Here is a 17,135-nt window from a genome sequence, read left to right as displayed (position 1 = left end):
TATGCTCCTGAATAACTATATATATATATATATATATATATATATATATATATATATATATATATACATCCAAATATTTTTTTTATTTTATATTATTTTATCATAATAAACAAATGATTTTATTTGTATTATGTTGTTATGAAATTAAACTAGGACCAAAATAATACAACTTTTTAAAACTTTAGTTGTATATTTTTTTGCCGTTAGCAGGACCCCCCGTCCAAAATAAATAAATAAATACATAAATAAAATAAATACATTCAGGGGTACGTAGATTAGATCCACGAAACGCGTAGAGTTTTAGGATGTCAAGGATCTTTTTGGTCATCATACACCATGCCATCATGCATTTTTACCAATCTGAGAATATCATGGATGCCAATATTGGGATAATTATAAATTTATAATTTTATATCTTATGTATTGATTATGGATCAGCTTATCATTTCTTGTATGTTTGGAATTTTATTACATAGTTACATAGTAGGTGAGGTTGAATAAAGACAATTGTCCATCCAGTTCAACCTGTGTAGATGTGTGTGGCTGTAATCATCTCACATAGCCCTGAATGTTCTGATCCTTGAGATGTACGTCTAAGAATCTTTTGAAAGCCACCATACTACCCGCAGAAACCACCTCTTGTGGTAGAGAATTCCACAGTCTTGTAGCCCTAACAGTAAAGAACCCCCCACGTTGCCTGAAGTTAAAACGGTTCTCCTCTAATCGCATTGTATGTCCTCGAGTCCTCATGCAATCCCTTCAACTGAACAGCTTTTTTTCTATGCTGAGACCCCCATTGAGATATTTAAAAATTGCTATCATGTCCCCCCTCAGGCGTCTCTTCTCCAGGGAGAATAAATCAAGCGTTTGCAGACGCTCTTCATAATTAAGGTCCTCCAATCCCCTAATTAGTTTAGTTGCCCTTCTCTGGACTCTCTCCAGCTCCTTCACATCCCTCCTGAGGACTGGCGACCAGAACTGGACAGAATACTCCAGATGCGGTCGGACCAGAGTTTTATAACTATTGAAATTATTGAATTATTGTAATGTGTAACTTGTTATCATGTGATAAATATACAAATATGTTTACCTTGTGAGTTGCCTTATGTAAAGTCCCACGACCATGAATGTATCCTCTGCAGGGGTCTTCAAACTACGGCCCTCCAGTTGTTGAGGAACTACAATTCCCATCATGCCTAGTCATGTCTGTGAATGTCAGAGTTTTACAATGCCTCATGGGATGTGTAGTTCCACAACAGCTGGAGGTCCGTAATTTGAGGATCCCTTTACTGTATTGTATACAGAGATGGAGGCATCTCGCTTATGATGCATCGGATCATTATTGTCTCTTGTTAACCACATAACGACTGCACACCGCAGTTTTACTGCGGCAGGCAGCCACTCCTGGGCAAAGCGACGCCATACTACGTCACCGCTTTAGGAGACTCTAGGGTGCTCCCGCCCCCTGCTCGTTAGCTGGGGAGTTAGTGCGTGTGACCGGCGACTCCGATGGCCGCCATCCACTCGTGATCTCCCGCAGCTGAGAGAGAAGGACAGACGGCTGATGTAAACACAGCCGTCTGTCATTCTCCCTGAAGTAATCACAGAGGCCATGCGATCCTGCTATATAGGATAACATTTCTCTTTGATTACTTCACAAGCCACGCCCTCTGACAGTTAGAATCACTCCCCTAGGGATACATTTAACCCCTTGATCACACATACTGTTAACTCCTTCCCTGCCAGTGTCATTTTTACAGTAACAGTGCATATTTTTAGCACTGATTACTGTAGTAATGTCACTGGTACCCCCAAAAGTGTCAAAAATGTTCATTAGGGGTTCTGATCTGTCCGCCGCAATGTCGCAGTCCCCCAAAAGAAAATCGCAGATCGCCGACATTACTAGTAAACAAAAACAATAAAAATGACATAAATCTTTCCCGCAGTTAGTAAACGCAATAACTTTTGCGCAAACCAATCAAAATATGCTTATTGCGATTTTTTTTTTTCTTACCAAAAATATGTAGCAGAAAACAAATTGAGAATTTCATATAAAAGAATGTGAAAAAATATTGTAATTTTTTCAAAATTGTCGCTCTTTTTTTGATTATAGCGCAAAAAATAAAAATCGCACAGATGATCAAATACCACCAAAAAGAAAGCTCTGTTTGTGGGGGAAAAAGGACGTCAATTTCGATTGGGTACAGCGTCGCACGACCGTGCAATTGTCCGTTAAATTAACACAGTGCCAAATTACCAAAACTGGCCTGGTCATTAAGGGGGGAAAATCTCCCGGTTCAGAAGTGGTTAAATTGATTTTTTATTTTACCAAAAATATGAAGCAGGAAACAAATTGGCCTAAAATGTTAAAAAAAAAATTGATTTTAACATTTTTTTTTTTTTGAGAATTTCATATGAAAAAATGTGAAAAATATTGTTATTTTTTCAAAATTGTCGCTTTTTTTTTTGCTTATAGCACAAAAAATAAAAATCGCACAGGTGATCAAATACCACCAAAAGAAATCTCTGTTTGTGGGGAAAAAAGGACGTAAATTTCGTTTGGGTGCAGCGTCACACGACCGCGCAATTGTCCCTTAAAGTAACCCAGTGCCGAATCGCAAAATAGGGCCTGGTCATTGAGCAGCCAAATCCTCCGGGGCTAAAGTGGTTAATGTCCAAAAATAAATATATAAAAATGTGAAAGTTCATTGAACAAAAAAGTGCAAAAACACACAATTGATTATATTTTTTTTAAAAGTCTGTGTGTCCAACAGCAAGGCAAAAGTGCATATGTGCAATAATTAGAAGGCAGCCAGTGTCATCCACCTTGTAGAAAGCTAAAAAAGGTTGTATGACTGCTGAAAAAATAAAATTGAGCGATCTGGACAATATACCAGGGATCTTCAAACTTTGGCCCTCCAGCTGTTGCGGAACTACACATCCCCATGTGGCATTGGAAAACTCGGACATTCACAGACATGACTAGGCATGATGGGAATTGTAGTTCCTGAACAACTGGAGGGCCAAAGTTTGAAGACCCCTGATATACACCATCCAATAGTTATGCAATGTGATTGTGCTTGATTTGCATTCAAACACTCTGGAATGGTTTCCCTCTTCTCACATATTAATTTCCATCTTCAGCTCGAGTAATGTTCATCATTCACTGCCTGGCCAAAAGAAAAAAAAAATCACCACCTGGAATTAACTAAGCAACTAACTAAACTAAGCATGCAGTAACTATCCTATGGATGTGGCCAAAGAATGAGGTCAGCTGACTACCTGAATATACTTAATGAGCAGGTTATTCCATCAATGGATTGTTTCTTTCCTGATGGCACGGGTATATTCCAAGATGACAATGCCAGGATTCATCGGGGCTCAAATTGTGGAAGAGTTCAGGGATCATGAGACATCATTGTCACACATGGATTGGCCACCACAGAGTCCAGAACCTAACCCCATTGAGAATCTTTGGGATGAGCTGGAGAAGGCTTTGCGCAGTGGTCCGACTCCCATCATCAATACAAGATCTTGGTGAAAAATAAATGCAACGCTGGACGGGAATAAATCTTGTGACATTGCAGAAGCTTATCGAAACAACGCCACAGTGAATGCGTGCCGTAATCAAAACCAACGAAATACCAGAGTGTGACCTTTTTTTTTTTTTTTTTTTGTATAGTGGAAAGAAGATGGTTCCCCTGGGTTCGGGACTTTTTAGGCAGAAGACCATCCAAAAACGTAAAAAAACCTGTATTTTTTCACGTTTTTGGATGGTCTTCTGCCTAAAAAGTCCCGAACCCAGGGGAACCCTCTTCTTTCCAATACAATTATATTAGGGATGTTGACAGGTTTCCATCCAGACACCACAGCCGGAGCTTAATCTATATATTTTTTTTTTTTTTAGTGGCAGCTTTTTTTTTTGGCCAGGCAGTGTATTTTAGGTAACAAAGTGGTTCTAAAGGCTGAATGTTTTTTTTTTACCTTCGTGCATTCTGTGAGCAGCAGCCCCCCCCAATACTTACCTGAGCCCCATAATGATCCAGCGATGTGCACGAGTGCCTTGGCTCTCCGGAGACTCTGCCTTCTCATTGGCTGAGACAGTAGTGGGAGCCAGCTACTGAGCCAATTAGGTGAGAGAGGGGTGGGACCGAGCCACGGCTCTGTGTGTGAATAGACATGAAGAGCCACAGCTCAGCAGCAAGCCTGCTTGGGTGCCCCCATGGTAATCTGCTTGCTCTGCTTTAACCACTTTAAGACCGACCGGAAGGATTTGCCCCCTTAATGACCAGGCCCTATTTTGCGATTCGGCACTGCGTTACTTTAATGGACAATTGCGCGGTCGGGCCCAAATAAAATTTATGTCCTTTTTTTCCCACAAATAGAGCTTTCTTTTGGTGGTATTTGATCACCTGTGCGATTTTTATTTTTTGCGCTAAAAACAAAAAAAGAGAGACAATTCTGAGAAAAAAAAAAAACAATATTTTTCACATTCTGCTATATAACACTCTCCCAAAAATAAATGTAAAAATCTATTTTTTTTTTACATTTCAGGCCAATGTTTTCTGCTACATATTTTTGGTAAAAAAAAAATCGCAATAAGCGTATTTTGATTGGTTTGCGCAAAAGTTATCGCGTCTACTTACAGGAAAGATTTATGTCATTTTTATTGTTTTTTTTTTTATGCTAGTAATGGCGGCGATCTGCAATTTTTTGCGGGACTGCGACATTGCGGCAGACAGATCGGACCCCTAACTAACATTTTTGACACTTTTGGTGGGACCAGTGACATTACTACAGTAATCAGTACTAAAAATATGCACCGTTACTGTAATAATGACACTGGCAGGGAAGGGGTTAACACAGTGCATGATCAAGGGGTTAAATGTGACCCTAGGGGAGTGATTCTAACTGTGGGGGGGGGGGGGGCGTGGCTTCTGAAATGACCATAGAGACCTGTGTTCCTATATAGAAGGATCACATGGGCTCTATGACCATTCCAGGGAGAAGACTGACGGTCCTTCTCTCTCAGTGGGGAGTGATCGCGGGTGTCAGGCGGCAATCGGAGCCGCCTGACACACGCCTCGGCTTCCCCGCTGACGATTGGGGTGGCGCGCACTCGCCCCCTAGCTGCCACCAAGCGAGCAACGTATCCATACCTTGTTTTGCCTGTACGAGCCACCCTGCCGCCATATATATATATATATATATAGTAAGCTTTCGGCAAGTGGTTAAGGTCAAATAAGCGCAGTTGCTCAGTTGTTGATTGTATTTTAGATCCCATGGGTTTCCTTTAAATCGCGGTGATTCTGCCAGTGATCCAGAACGTCATGGTGTGACCGGAGCCTAAAGCAGAAGTAATCCCAATGATTTAACAGTTTAAAAAAACAGTAACATTCCGACATGTGCTAGGAATGGAATTGTCACATTGGTTGTGCTTTCAACCCAACTGTCAAACCATCCAATGGCTGGTGTCATAACTGATCACATGTGCAGCACCATGGCATTTGAAGATTAACCTCTTTACGACCGCCCGCCGCAGATGTACTGTGGCAGGCAGCAGCTCCTGCGCGAATCGCCGTAACTGTACGGCGGTCGGGAGCAGGGAGCTAGGGGGCGCGCCCCCAGTCGGCAGTGGGGAAGCCGATGCACGGGTCAGGCGGCTCCGATTGCCGCCTGACACCCATGATCGCTCCCCGCTGAGAGAGAAGAACGGCCGGCTGTTGTAAACACAACTGACCGTCCTTCTCCCTGGAATGATCATAGAGCGCCTGTGATCCTTCTATATAGGATCACATGTCTCTATGGTCATTTCAGAAGCCACGTCCCCCCCCCCCCCCACAGTTATAATCACTCCCCTAGGCTCACATTTAACCCATTGATCACCCATAGGGTTAACCCCTTCCCTGCCAGTGTCATTAATACAGTAACAGTGCATATTTTTAGCACTGATTACTGTAGTAATGTCACTGGTAACCCCAAAAGTGTCAAAAAATGTCAGTCAGGGGTCCGATCTGTCTGCCGCAATGTCGCAGTCCCACAAAAAAATCGCAGATTGCCGCCATTACTAGTAAAAAAAAAAAAACAATAAAAATTACATAAATGTTTCCTGTAGTTATTAGACGCAATAACTTTTGCGCAAACCAATCAAAATACGCTTATTGAAGTTTTTTTTACCAAAAATATGTAGCAGAAAACAAATTGGCCTAAAATGTTAAAAAATGTTGATGTTTACATTTTTTTTTCGAATGTTATATAGCAGAATGTGAAAAATATTGATTTGTTTTCAAAATTTTCGCTCTTTTTTTGTGTATAGCGCAAAAAATAAAAATTACACAGGTGATCAAATACCACCGAAAGAAATCTCTGGAAAAAAAAGGACGTCAATTTTTTTGGGTACAGCATTGCACAACCGCGCAATTGTCAGTTAAAATCAAGCAGTGCCAAGTTGAAAAACGTGGCCTGTTCATTAAGGGGGCAAATCCTTCTGGTCTTAAAGTGGTTAAACAGAGGCCAAGATGGCGGCTTCTATGGCTGAAAATGATAGGAGGGTTTAGTTCTGCTTTAAAAATATCAAACATACCATGGAAAAACAAGATATGGTGGGATATTACCTCATTAGAAATGTATATCAGAGAAGCGACTACACAGAGAAGGCTCAGATGCGACATTCCAGCCAATGATGGTTTAGATGAGAAAAAAGATCTAGATAAATTGTATACGTTTTTTTAATAAGAGTAAAAATTAGTTATTAAGTTTAAATGTGTCCAGGAGAAAAAGTAAGCTTGTAAGAGTCGGTTGACACTAAGGCGACACGACTCCTTACTACTTCGGGGGCGACTTGTGCATTACCATGCACCACGACTTCGGAGCGACTTGCAGGGACTTCACATAATGGAAGTCTATGCAAGTCGCTCCGAGGTCGCCCCGAAGTAGTACAGGACCCTTTTTCTAAGTCGGAGCGACTTGTGTCGCTCCTATTAGAATGGGTCCTGTAGCGGTCAATGGACCACGAGGGAGCGCGACTTGTCAGGCTGACAAGTGACCTGACAAGTAGCACTAGTGTGGACCGGCACTTAGAGTAGAATCTAGATTACAAGAATCAAAATAAATAATGGCTCCCTTTGTTGATTCAATTGAATACGTGGAAAGATGCAAATCATTACAAGAGTTTGTGATGAAATTGGATAAAGACACTAAAAATGAGAAGCAAAAAAAATTCAGAGGAATGTTGCGGATTATAATAATGAAAATGTTTACAAATAGCAAAATAATTTATGAGTACTAACAATGAATCATAAGAATTTTTTTCAGCAAGGAATCAACCTTTATCCCCAAGACACGAGAACACTTAGAGTTACTGATAGATCAAAGGAAGTGAGAACAATGGAGAGACAGATGGATAATGGTCAGATGAATAAGTTATAGATAAATGAGATTAGAGAGATCCAAGGTTATGGAATGGATGACCCACCAATTCCATATTCCATATCATACAGGTGGACAGTTTGGATCATCTCCTCAGATAATTAAATACCAGAGGTCCATTTTTTTCATAGAGAGTTTCAGGCGCGTCCCCCAAGAGGGTACCTGAGATACCCGAGATACAGAGGATGAGGATACTTTATAGGAGGTTTTAAAAGTCGCCCGAGAGGGGTGGTAACAGGGAGGATGACCCATGATGAGACCATGGGAAGTAGAGATGAGAGATCAGAACAGAATGGAAGGAAATGGAAGAGAGGAAAAAGGGGAGGGAAGAGAAACAAAAGAAAGAGGGAACAGTAAGTATAGGAATTTTTAATCTTTGCAGTGCTTTAATAAATGATTCCGAGTTAAATGCTATAAAATTGGGTTTGAAATATGCTCCGAACAAAAATTTGAATACATTTAATGCTTATTGATGTACAAAGATTTATTAGAAACATTTTTATAAATACATTTTTTTTTGGTTTAAACAGGAATAGATTTATGGTGATTTTAAACATAATAATTTATTTATAGATTTCTACTCATTCCAGAATAACAGGAAGTATGAGATTAGAGATTTCATCATCTCCTGTGACACTACACATGTTGTTTATGTTTTGGAATATCCATGCAGATTTCAGTTCATGTTGGCAAGACAAAAAAGGAAATTGTACATTAGGATAGGTTAGCATATCATTAATATAAAAAACAGGTTCACCAAACATAGTGTGTCCAAGCATTTTTGTGACAAACATAATATTGATCCAAGTAGCTTGATTTTTTACGATATAGATCAATGGTCTCCAAACTCCAGCCCAGGGGGCCAAATGTGGCTATTTGCTTGCTTTTATCTGACCCTTGGGGCAATATTTCAACCTCTGACACCAACAGTGGGACATTATTCCCCCCCCCCCTCATTGACACCAACGGAGGGGCATGGTTTCTCCCAATGACATCCAACGATAGGGCTCAGTTTCTCCAATGAAACCCATTGATGGGGAACAGTTTCTCCCAATGACAACAAATGATGGGGCACAGTTTCTCCAATGAAACCCAACGATGGGGAACAGTTTCTATCAATGACACCCAACAATGGGGCACAGTTTCTCCAATAAAACTCACCCAACAATGGAGAACAGTTTCTTCCGATTACAACCAACGATGGGGCAGGGTTTCTCCCAATGACACCCAACAATGGGGCACGGTTTCTCCAATGAAACCCAACAATGGGGAACAGATTCTATCAATGACACCCAACAATGGGGCACAGTTTCTCCAGTAAAACCCACCCAACAATGGGGAACAGTTTCTTCCAATGACAACCAACGATGGGGCAGAGTTTCTCCCAATGACACCCAACAATGGGGCACGGTTTCTCCAATGAAACCCAACGATGGGGAACAGTTTCTATCAATGACACTCAACGATGGGGCACAGTTTCTCCAATGAAACCCACCCAACAATGGGGAACAGTTTATTCCAATGACACCCAACGATGGGACACAGTTTCTCCCAATGACACCAAACGATTGGGCACATTTACTTCCAATGACACCCAATGATGGGGCACAGTTTCTCCCAATGACACCAAATGATTGGGCACAGGTTCTCTCACTGACCCCAAAGATGGGCATTTGTTTACTCCCACTAATGCCAGAACATTTTCTACTTCCAATGGCCACAGTCTGGCCCCCCTAAAGTCTAAAGGACAGTAAACTGGCCCTTTGTTTAGAAGGTTTGGGGGCCCCTGGTATAGATTGTGTTAAACCACACTGCAGAAGGTAATGAATAGAGTTAATGAAATTTTAAGAAAATAAACTCAATGAATTTGCTAGCTTGAAATGCTACATCCTGAGGATCCTAATATAGATATTAATTTGCATTGTTTTTTTTTTTTTAATTTTTAGATGTATATCACATTTCAATAACAGATTATGGCTATGGTGTTATATGATGAGTGGTGATGGGACTCCTGTTTGGTTCACACCAGAACATCTCGAACAGGGGAAAATTTCTAGCGAACATGCAAATTCTACTAAAGTGTATGGGACACGAACATGAAAAATCAAAAGTCCTCATTTTAAAGGCTTATATGCAAGTTATTGCCATAAAAAGTGTATGGGGACCCGGGTACTGCCCTGGGGGACATGTATCAATGCAAAAAAATGTTTTTAAAACGATAATTTTTAGAAGAGCAAGGATTTTAATGATGCCTAAAGTAAAACAATAAAAATGAAAAATTATTTTAAATATCGTGCCTGGGGGGTCCCCTAATGTGGCTGTAAAGTGGTGCATCTGTACAATGTATGGAGTCTGCTGCAGCAATACTGGCATTTCTAAAGGAAAAAATGTAATTTAAACTTGCTCGCAGCTATAACGTATTGCGGGCTCGCGGCAATACGGATAAAAAAACTGGTGTAGGGTCCCCCTCCAGTCCATACCAGGCCCTTTGGATGAACATTGGTCGAGCTAGAGATGGATATGTGTATGCGAGAAGAGGTGAATCATTCAAGAATGTTTGAATGCAAATCGGGCACAATCATATTGGATAACTATTGGATGATGTATACTGTATATTGTCCAGATCGCACAATTTTTGATTTCAGCAGCTGTTAAACCATTGTATGGTCTTGGCCCCTGTGCTGCAGCTCAGTTTCAGGTTATTGGCAATCTCACATGAAAAGATATATTAAAATAATTACAAATAATTACATAAGATATATTAAAATAATTACAAAAATGTATTCCATTTTGTGGCATACTGTGTGTATATATATATATATATATATATATATATATATATATATATATACACTTTTATTTTCATAATGACTTGCTAAAAATAAAATCAGGCTTGCAGTAAGTGCGTCTGCTTTGCAAACTGATGGGCAGGGGGCAGAGGTGCTTAGCTCATATCCAAGCTTTGGTTAGCATCATCAGAGTGTAATTGTATACACTAGCAGACTAAAAATCTGGCATAAAGAAGCAATTTGGCATAAGCTTCACAGAATTGTCGGCATAGAGGGGTGTTGTCACCTTCCTACTCCTAGTGCAGTCATATAGAACAGTCGGGGTGGGAGGGTCACAAAGGTATGTTAATTAGTGCACAAATGTTTTGGCAGGTCACATAATGTGTTTTACCTGCATATCTACCTGTCTGCAGTAGCCCTTTAAATGGCAGTTATCTGGTTTTGCATGAATTGAAATCTGCTTCCTTGTTTGTCAAGCATTAGAATCGATCTACTCCAGATATGACCGTTCACAGGTAGTGAGGAGGAGGATTGTGAAAGAGGTCAGTGTGCCTGGACTTTGCTTCATACCATAAGCACAGCATAATGGGGTCATTTCACTTTTCTCAGCCAGAGAACCGCCTGACGCATCAACTCCACTGAGTCTGATTATTATGATTATTCAGGATCCAAAACGTGGCCAAGATGGTACTTTGTTAAAACAAAGGCCACAGAAAAATGACACATTGCCTCTTGAGGATCCCACATCATTGACACACTGGCCCTTGGGGCCCCAGAACAATGACCCACTAGTGTCAATTTAATTTATCTAAGAAAATTAATATTACAAAGTGAACATTAAAGAGAGCCTATAAATAGTCAAACCATATAAGGTACCAGCTTCCAGATGCTAGACTATATCTCAAATGGGGCAAAGGGATAAGAGAGACCTCAAACTCCCCAATTAACGAGGTACTCAATGGGATAGGGGAAAAGGGAGGGGAAAGTTTTACTGGATTTTGGATACCGGTATCTATTGATTGTAAATCAACATCACATATAGATAAAATAGTTTTTATTTCATAAAAAAGGATGATTGTACAAACATACAAAGTGAAAGAGACACAAAGACAGAGTCAATATACAATCAAGATTGACTGAAATACATTAGACACGATTTGAACTGTGGAGTGTAGTTGGCGTGTCTCCACGGTTGGTTCTCTACATGTTTAGCGGACTGTGCCGCTTCTTCAGGAGAAACAATAATGAGTTAAAAAACGATTCTATGAAATAGAACAAAATTGGATGAGTCACAGTGAGATCAAAAACACGTGTTCACTTAAACAGTGGGACTATAAGGGCCATGGTAAAGTGGGGAGTATCTACTTTACCTGTAGTCACCATGGGGCGGGTTTGGCCAATGGGGGCGGCAGGATCACCACATAGTCTCACCGGCGGATATGGGAGACCTTAACATAGTTATAAAAGATATACAGAGGAAGGAGCTGGTAAATTACATATTTACTGACCCCTTCCTAGTTCTTTATTGTGACACATCCCCTGCAGCAGCCAGCAGGAGAGGGGAGGGACCAGGGAGCACAGTGGGGGGGGGGGGGCAGGGGCAAAGAGACAGCAGGACACAAGTGAACTGGATAGGAGGAGTGGCGGGGGCAGCATACAGAGGGGTCTCAAAACAATGGCACACTGACACTTTAGGGTCTCTGAGGAATGGCAAACTATCCCTTGGGGTCCAAGAACAATAGCACACTGACCCTTGGGAGTCCCAGAATTGAAACACTGACCTTGGGAGCCGCAAAGCAATGACAAACTGACCCTTGGGGGTCCAGAACAATGACATACTGCTGAACCTTGGGGGTCCCATAATAATGACATACTGACCCTTGGGGTCCCAGAACAATGACATACTGACCAATGAGGTTCCAGAGCAATGACATACTGACCCTCGGGGGTCCAGAACAATGACATACTGCTGAACTTTGGGGGTCCCATAATAATGACATACTGACCCTTGGGGGTCCCAGAACAATGACATACTGACCATTGAGGTTCCAGAGCAATGACATACTGACCCTCGTGGGTACAGAACAATGACACACTAACCCTTAGGGTCCCAGAGCAATGACACACTGACCGTTGAGGGTCCCAGAGCAATGACATACTGACCCTTGGGGTCCCAGAACAATGACATACTGATCCTTGGGGGTCCCAGAACAATGACATACTGACCCTTGGGGGTCCCAGAACAATGACATACTGACCCTTGGGGTCCCAGAACAATGACATACTGATCCTTGGGGGTCCCAGAACAATGACATACTGACCCTTGGGGTCTTTAAAACAATGGCACACTGACACTTTAGGGTCTCTGAGGAATGACATGCTAACCCATTGGGTCCAAGAATAATGGCACACTGACCCTTGGGAATCCCAGAAAATTACTCTTTAACACTTGACTCGAATACATTCAGAGATTTACAATGTACAGTCTAAACCAGGGGTCCTCATACATTGGCCCTCTAGTTGTTCAGGAACTACAATCCCCATCATGCCTTGTCATGTATGTGAATGTCAGAGTTTTCCAATGCCTCATGGGGTGTGTAGTTCCGCAATAGCTGGAGGGCCGTAGTTTTAGGATCCCTGGTCTATACTATTACTGTAACATAGGATCCATAGAGAGTAATAACTATTCACCTTTTGTGGTTGCAGTCAGCCCGCAGGGGGTGTGTCGGTATGAGCAGTACAATGGAAAGTGTTATCACTCACACCAACCCGGCTTATCATTTACAAATATCACAAGTAGTGGTGGAAAAGAGATAATATGTAACAAAACAATAAAACTGCTCATTGCCTAACATTATTGTCATCGGTTGTAGACTTATTTAACAGCTTTATTGCTTGTAGAAATCTGTACCATGCTAAGAATATTCCATGCTTCCTCATAGAGGTCTTGTGATGTAGCAATTTAAAGCTCAATTAGAGTCTGCTTGTATAAATTGGTTATGCAATCAGGTTGTATAACAAGAGAATGCCAAAAAAAGAAAAGGCGCATGACCTATTTAAAGTCCAATTTAGACTAATGCAGTGACCGGGATCTTTCCACAATGGAAAGCACCAGTCACTGCTAGGACACACGGAAAACAATTATTTTCTATGTGTCCTATTTACTACACTGAAATGTAGCCCAGAGCTGCGCTGGATGATCTGCAATAAAATGCAGACATGCTGCATTTTATTGTAGTGCACCGGACAGAATCGCATGTAACGGCACAACAGGTACTGCTGTTCAGTACAAAAAGAGAAAAGGATGCCCTGGGACTTTGACTGAGGTGAACACAAGAAGGCCACTAGATAGATAGTAAAATAATTAGATTTATTGAAAATGGAACAATCCTCATGTATGGCCACATATACGTAACAAAAAGGTATATTATAGTTACATAAGTATATACACGCTTGCAAGTACAGTAAAAAACAGTGCATGATGGAACTAATGGTTTCCACTGCATGGTACGGATCAGTTTGGCTCGGTTTGGCGCTTTTCCACTGCATGGTACCGTTAGAACAGTTCGGTACGGTTTGGTACAGCGGCTCTTTTCCACTACATGGTACGCTGTCGGTACGGCTCGCTTAAACAGTATCACCTCGGTTGGGGTTCGAAGCAGGCCGTACCAATACCATATCCCACAATCCTTTGCATACAGCATTGACTGTTTGTCACTACTAGCCACTGATTGGTCAGAGAATCGTTGTAATCCCACCCACTTACTACTAAGTACTACAACAGTGGAAAAGCAAACCGAGCCGAGTAGAGCCAATACAGTGCTGAAAGGTGCAGATTGGTACCACGCAGTGGAAAAGCAAACTGAGCCGAGCTGGGTCAAGCAGTGCCGAGTGGAGCCGAGCCGGTACTTGCAGTGGAAAAGTGCTATAAAGCATCTTGAAATTCAACGCGTTTCGTGAGGACACAGCTCACTTCTTCAGGAGTAGATGCTCATAGACAGGTCTGAAAAGTACATAAAGTGTCATTGTCAAGTATAAAAGTATACATCATAATATCTAATGGAATATAAAGACTAATGAAGGACTCTATGCTAGAGATACATACTTACAAATAAATTGAGCTGAAGTGAATAAAGTGACACTGTAATCCTGAGGCTGCTGTACAGGGATGTGAATAAAAAAAAAAAAAATGACGCCCCCAAAAGGCCCCCACATCCATTATTTTATAAAAAAAAATTTAGAAAATATTATATACAGTATATTGTTATCTTCTTCCATAACTCACCACCGGACCAGTCCACCAAACACCCACTGTCTGTCCTCAGTCCTCCTGTCACTCCTGTGTCTGCTGTGCTCACCGCCCTAGAAGATCCAGCCTGCCCTGTGATGGAGTGCGCTGATGTCTGACGTCATTGCGCACACTATCTAATCTAAATTTTTTAACATTTTAGACCAATTTGTTTTCTGCTACATATTTTTGGTAAAAAAAAATTGCAATAAGCGTATTTTGATTGATTTGCGCAAAAGTTATCGCGTCTACTAACCACGGGAAAGATTTATTTTATTTTTATTGTTTTTTTTTTTATACTAGTAATGGCAGCAATCTGCGATTTTTAGCCGGACTGCGACATTGCGGCAGACAGATCGGACCCCTAACTGACATTTTTTACACTTTTGGGGGACCAGTGACATTACTACAGTAATCGGGGCTAAAACTATGCGCTGTTACCTTCATAATGACAGGGGCAGGGAAGGGGTTAACTCAGGGGCGATCAAACTTAAACACTTAAATCCCCTTCCTAACCAGACCAGTTTTCAGCTTTCAGTGCTCTCACATTTTGAATGACAATTACTCAATCATGCAACACTGTACCCCTATGAAATTTTCATCCTTTTTTAACACAAACAGAGCTTTCTTTTGGTGGTATTTAATCATCATTGGGTTTTTTATTTTTTGCGCTATAAATGAAAAAAGACCGACAATTTTGTAAAAAAGAATGCATTTTTCTTCATTTTGAAAACTGATCACACCTAATCACACCTGATGTACCGATGGCCTATCTCATTTCTTGAGGCCCTGAAATGTTAGGAAAGTACAAATACCCCCCAAATTATCCCTTTTTTTTCGAAAACAGACATTCCAAGGTATTTAGTAAGAGGCATGGTGAGTTTTTTGAAGTTGTAATTTTTTACCACAATTCTTTGCAAAATTAAGATTTTTTTTTTTCTTTCACAAAATGGTCATATTACCAAGTTATTTCTCACACACTGTATAGGCATACTTGCAACTAGACCCCAAAATACATTTTGCTACTCCTCCTGAGTATGGCGATACCGCATGTGTGGGACTTTTCCACAGCCTGGCCACATACGGAGGCCCAACATCCAATTAGCACCTCCAGGTGTTTTAGGAGCAACAATTACACATACAGTATAATTTCATTACAACCTATCCCACTTTTGAAGGTCCTGGAGCACCAGGACAATGGAAAAGCCCATAAAATGACCCCATTTTGGAAAGCAAACACCCCAACACATAATCTAGGAGGCATAATGAGTCTTTTGAACATGTCATTTTTTTTCACAAGTTTTTGGAAAATGTGGAAAGAAAATGAAAACCCACTTTTTTTTAAACAAAGTTGTCCATTTATAAGATTCTAACACATAGCATGTACATAGTAAAAATGACACAGCCGCAATGTCGCAGTTCCGCTAAAAATCTCAGATCACTGCCATTACTAGGTAAAAATAAATAAATAAATAAAATTACATAAATCTTTCCCCTAGTTAGTAGACACAATAACTTTTGCGCAAACCATTCAAAATACACCTATTGGGATTTTTGTTACCAAAAGTATGTAGCAGAATACAAATTGGCCTAAAATCATGAAAAAATTAGATTTTTACCATTTTTTTTTATTGGAAATGTTATATAGCGGAGTGTGAAAAAAAAAATATATTTTTTTTCAGAATTGTCGCTCTTTTTTTGTTTATAGCGCAAAAAATAAAAATCGCAGAGGTGATAAAATACCACCAAAAGAAAGCACAATTTGTGGGAAAAAAAGGGCATTAATTTTATTTGGGTACAGCGTCGCGAGACCGTGCAATTGTCCGTTAAATAACGCAGAGCCAAACCGCAAAAAATGGCTTGGTCATTACGGGGGTAAAACCTTCCGGTCCAGAACTGGTTTACTTTGTCGACGAAAATATTTTCGTTGACAAAATGAACACCAGTAAACAAGTACAGTATTTACTCTTATGATCATCAGCTCCATCTAGTGGCCATAATGCACTTCAATCCTAAACCAAAAAATCCACGACGTTCAAAGGTCCCCCTATTTTAGGGCTTTGTAAAGTAGCATGAAACTTTTACTGGACTATCATGATGGTCTGTTAGGCAGCAAAAAATTGCTAAATAAGACCAAGATTGCTTTCCTTGCCCCTAGACTGGCATTTTTTTCATACTTTGGTAAATGTACCCTTTCCTATAGAATTGTACATGCTGTTCTGTATTTAAGGCCACCATACACACTACAATCTGACCTTACAATCTCTGCACAGTTTACCTAATGGTGGCCATACACGCCTCAATTCTATTATTCGAAAAATGTGTGACTTGATAAAAATGCTTGGATCCGCAAATAATCGAATAGCCATAACTTCCTTCCTTCTAAATATCAAATTGCATGATGGAAAAAGAGAAGTACGTTTTGACCGTATCTTAACTATCAATCAAAATCCACTTATAACATATCAACTTAATGGTTTCTTGACTAAAGATCGATGTTTACTATTGAAAAAGAAATCAATAATTTATCAAAGAGTGTAAAGCAATCATTAGATAAGCAAAAACTATATAATATGACAATCTATCTAATCTATCCAATCATTTTTTACCCAATCGGACAGGTCCTTTTA

This window comes from Pelophylax lessonae (genome assembly GCF_965119305.1).
Source record: "Pelophylax lessonae genome assembly, chromosome: 9".
NCBI classification, from domain to species: domain Eukaryota; kingdom Metazoa; phylum Chordata; class Amphibia; order Anura; family Ranidae; genus Pelophylax; species Pelophylax lessonae.
The sequence above is the reverse complement of the archived record's forward strand: the minus strand, read 5'-3'. Positions refer to the sequence as shown.